This window comes from Pristiophorus japonicus, chromosome 33 (genome assembly GCF_044704955.1).
Source record: "Pristiophorus japonicus isolate sPriJap1 chromosome 33, sPriJap1.hap1, whole genome shotgun sequence".
In the NCBI taxonomy this organism is placed as follows: Eukaryota; Metazoa; Chordata; class Chondrichthyes; family Pristiophoridae; genus Pristiophorus; species Pristiophorus japonicus.
Window position 1 is genome coordinate 1817635 of NC_092009.1, and position 5094 is coordinate 1822728.

General features: G+C 42.5%; 1 non-coding gene across 1 annotated transcript; it reads left to right on the forward strand.

Annotated features, from left to right (window-relative positions):
• The first annotated feature begins 3244 nt into the window (after positions 1-3244).
• Positions 3245-3326, forward strand: trnas-uga (transfer RNA serine (anticodon UGA)). Its single transcript has one exon. It is a non-coding gene; the product is annotated as a tRNA-Ser (tRNA).
• The last annotated feature ends 1768 nt before the right edge of the window (positions 3327-5094 follow it).

The window sequence follows — 5094 nt, forward strand, 5'->3', positions numbered from 1 at the left end:
TAATAAAGAGCCCTGCAATTTTTAGAATGAAGTCATATTCAGCTGAATAAGATTCGACAGTACTCAAACCTACAATTTTCTGATAATATCAGTGTTTTTCCGAAGTCAGACACCTTAGCCATTCAGCCACGCTGTTCCTGCAGTGCACAGATGACGAATGCCGTGAATGAGGGATTACACACCGCAATTGCATTTATTTCAATTCCATACTTAGCACGGCAAACCAATCAGCGGCAGTGGGCCATTAACTGATTGAAATATGAGAAGTCCCAAATTTTCGGAGATAATCGTATTGTTCATTAAATGCTGGAAACTCTCCGCAGTTCAATGAGCTCTTGGCAGAACTAAGATTTTGCAGCAATTCTTGAATATATTGCAGGTCCTTGTCAGTTTCATTCCTAAATGTTTAAGCTGCTCTAAAATAACAAAGCTAAGATGCTCGTTACCCTGCCCTCCCCCACACAAAATAAAAGATGTTCCTTACGAGGATCGAAAGCGCAGCATTCGCGTTAACAGCGCCATGCTTAACCATTTGATTCAACCGGCCTTGCTATTGTGTATTTTTATTTAACGATAAAAAAACGCGAGCATTTTTGCAGGGACATTCATCTCAGGACTTCCCAAAGCGGTTCACAGCCAGTTAAGTTGTTTTACAGTCTGGTCACTAATGTAGGAAATGCAAAAGCAGATTTGCACCAGCAAGAACCCACGATTAAATAGTGATTAGATGTTGTTTGTAGGATGAAAGTTGGCTCCAAGACACCGGGGTGAACTCTCCTGCTCTACTTCTGAATAGCGAGCATGGGATATTTTACGTCCAGCTCGGAGGGCAGACATGTCTCGGTTTAAGATCTCAACCGAAAGTCAGCAACTCGGACAGTGCTGTGCTCCCTCACAACTGCCGATCCGATATTACAAAACCTACTTGAATTTCTACTCACCAAACTGTCTGTCGCAGATGCAACTGTCCATGGCGATATCGGTAGCAGCGAATACTGGAAACACCTTGTGGATACTAAGTCCTGTCTTCACACGGAGGACACTCTGCTTCGTATTTTCTGGCACCACAACCGTGCTAAATCGTATAGATTCTGAACAGATGGAGCAGCTCAACGCTGGGCATCCTTGAGGTGCTGTAGGACAACAGCAGCAGCTGAATTGTACAATCTGTAAACTTATGTCCAAGCATATACCCCATCGAACGTTACCTTGTAAACAGAGCACCAAAATTTGATAACGCCTCAGCCTCCGTATTCCAATAGAAAAGAGATCTAGCCTGTTCTTCCTTTGCTGATATGTGTACACTGGCTGTTCTGTTATCATCCTTGTAAATCTTCTCTGCATCCTCTAAAATGCCTCTATATGCTTTTTATAATATGCCGAATGGAAATGTGCACACTACCCTGTGTGGTCTAACAAAGGTAAAATACAAGTTTACCATAAATTCGCTACATTCTATACTATACGTGCTTTTTGGTTTTGCTTATTTATGACCTTGCTAATCTGTGTCTTAACTTTTAGAGTATTGTGTATTCGCCTTCCGTTTGATCTTCTACGCCACCCAGACTGGTATCCTCCAATAATAAGTGACCGCCCTATTCTTCCTAACAAAATTTAACACCTCACAGTTATATGGTTTGAAATTCAAAAGCCAATGATATGCCCAATCTACAAGTTTATTAATGATCTCCTCTAATGTGTTGTAGTCCTCCTCACTTTTGACTACCCGCATAATTAGATGTCACTTGCAAATTTCGATATGATGTTTTCGCTTTCTCGGTCAAGTTGTCAATATCACTTGTGAACAACAGTGGTCCCATCACCGATCCTTGTGGAACACCACTATCCACCTTCTGCCACTATGTAAATCTCCATTTTAACCCAACTCTCTGATTTATGGATTGAAGCCAGCAAGCTATGCATTCTAGTTGACTCCACTCAACATTGTGACCTGGCTTGAGGGTCTGATTGTTTCTGTTTAACAATCTAGAGGTCCTAGTGTTCTAGTTGATTAATTCAAGCATGTGGTCATCGCTAGCAAGGGCAGCATTTGTTGCCCACACCTAATTTCATTGTTAATGTGTTGGTGAGCAACCATATGCAGCTGAATGGCTCGCTTCGACATTTCAGATGGCAGTATAGAATCAACCACGTTGCTATGGGTCTGGAGTCACATATCGGCCCAGACTGGTAAGGTCGGCAGATCCCCTTCCCTGAAGGAGATTAGTGAATCAGATGGGTTTGTTACGATAATGGTCACCATTATTGATACTTTTTTAATTTCCAGATTTATTTAATTGAATTTAATTTACCGTACTCTAATGGTGGGCTTTAATTTCCTGTCTCTGGAATACTAGTTCAGTATAATAAAAATCATACCACTATGATTGACCGCCTGTGTAATGTGCTCGAAGGGTTGAATGACTCGACCTGTTCCTGGGCAACAGTTGGAGGTAAGGAATGTCAATCCCCTGGTCCGGTGACTGAACCATCATGTCAATATTAATTGAATCCAGCGGTTTAATGTCCTCGAGATTCGGAATAACTCCTCCTGTCCTTGTGTGTAATAACACAAGAGTCCTTTATTATAAACTGCCTCGTGTGGTTACCCGGTCTCTTTGATTCCTACTTCGGTTAAGAACAAGATCCGACTTCATGGATTGCCTAAATGACATCCGACAGTGGCGCACTCTGGTGTCAGATAACTCACGAACAAATATATTACACTGTGCATCAGGATCAGGGACGGAATGTCATCCCCCTGGTCCTATGCAATAGGCTCGAGTGGTTGAATGGCCTCCTCCTCTTTCTGTGCAACAGGTTCGTGGGTTTGGCAATCCATTCTCGTCATCTATGCAGCAGCTGCGCGCGACCGAAAAGAGTTCCACTGTTCTATCACGTGTCCTTTGCAAGTTTTTGAGCGGTTAATGGACTCAGCCTGTCAGAGGCTCGATGTCTTGCTCCTGTTGCTGTGCAAATGACCCAGTGCGCCCAGAGAATTCAGAGGATAATTGGAGACGTTGTGTAACAGCAAGTGCAGGGGCCGCAGTTTCACATCTCTGAAGTATTGATTTGCTGCAAATTTGATTGTGCTGCCCAGGAAACATCAAATCCTGACCTAAAATCTGTCTCTGGTGGGACTCAAACCCACAATTTTTGAATGCCTGATATTACGTTGACTAAAAGTATATTTGTCTGATATTTCGCAACGATCTTTCGACTGTTATAACGAATCCATCTTGTAGCTGCGATGGCCGAGTGGTTAAGGCGTTGGACTTGAAATCCAATGGGGTTTCCCCACGCAGGTTCGAACCCTGCTCGCAGCGATTCAAAAGGGAATATTTCACTCTTTGATTTGATCAATGGGATCTGATCAGACTTCTCTCCACTGCCTTTTATTACACTTATAGTGTTCGAATTGTCAACACTATTAATTTACAGGCATTAATTAGTGTTGGTTTGTTGGAAACTATTTGCAAAGATCAGTGAGAAATATACACAGGAAATAGAATGACAAAATACCTTTTAATAAAGAGCCCTGCAAGGAAATCACCTTCAGCTAATGGTTTTATTTTTAAAGTTGAACAACATTTTACAAAAGCACCCGCACAAGCCTCAAATCTGCAATTTTCTGATAACATTAGGGTTTGCACCAAGGTGAGACGCCTTAGCCAAATGGTCACGCGCTCGTTGCAGTTCAGAGCAGCGTAATGGTGAGAATGAGGGATTACACACCGGTATTGTATTTATTGCTGTTTGATATTTTCCACTGCAGACCAATCACCGGCAGTGAGCCATTCTGTGATTGAAATACGAGACGTAGTAAAGCAGCGGATGATAAGCAAACGTCCATTAAATGCTTCAAACACGCCGCAGGTCCATGAGCTCTCTGCAGAACTAATGTTTTGCAGCATTGCTTCAATGTATTACAAGGTCCCGTGTGAGATGTTTTCCGAAATGTTTAAGCTGCTATAAAATACTGTCACCTTAACACGAAGAATAAAATAAATAGCCAGTACGTGAATAAAACCCGCTACTTTGGCATGGTTCGCATCAGGCTCCAAAAATAGAGCTCGCCCGCCTTATTAATATGCACTTTTTTCAGACGCTGGGAAAGAAAAAAAACTTTCATTTCTACGGCGAATATCACCTCAGGATTTCCCAAAGCAGTTCGCAGCAAATTAAGTGCATCTAAATTGTGGCCACTGTTGTCATGTCGAAATGCAAAAAATGACAGCATGGAAGGAGGACATTTGAGCCCATCGTGCAGGTGCCGGCCGACCAAGACCTTCCCAGCCTGAATCCCACTTTCCAACTCGATGTCCGCTCTGTAGGGTACTGCAATTTTAAATGCTCATGCAAGTATTTTTAAAGTTAATGAGGGTTCCTGCCACTACCAACCAGTCAGGCAGCGAGTTCCAGACTCCCACGACAAACACATAGCTTGTCGCAACAGCTGAACTTCCCCAAGAACATTAAATATATTTCCCGTGGTTGTTAACCACTCTGCCAAGGGAGACAAGTTCTTCCTACCCACTCCTTTTTGGTCTCTGATAATTTTATACACCGAAATAAGGTCTCGCATCAGCGTCCTCTGTTCCATAGCAAACAGAACAGCATTTCCAATCTTTCCTTAAAGCAATATTCTCCAGTCCAGGCAACATTCTGAACACAGTACTCCAACTGTTTTATTCAGTTCAAGTATAACCTCCTTGCTCTTGTATTCAATGCCGTGAGAAATGAAGTGAAATATTCAACATGCCTTCTGAACCACATGATCTACCTGGCTTGCTACGTTCAGGAATCTGTGGATCTGCAATCAGCTGTTCCTTTTTTCCCCTACATATTTCAGCATCGTACCAATTAATGTTCATTACCTTGCCTTGTTAGACCTCCTCAAATACATTACTTCACAATTATCCGAATTGAATTATTTGCTGATATATCAATCCCGCCATCCCGGCCATCAGACTGGTGAACCTTCGCTGCACTCCCTCAATAGCAAGAATGTCCTTCCTCAAGTTAGGAGATAGGAACTGTACACAATACTCCAGGTGTGGCCTCACCAAGATCCTGTACAACTTTAGTAACACC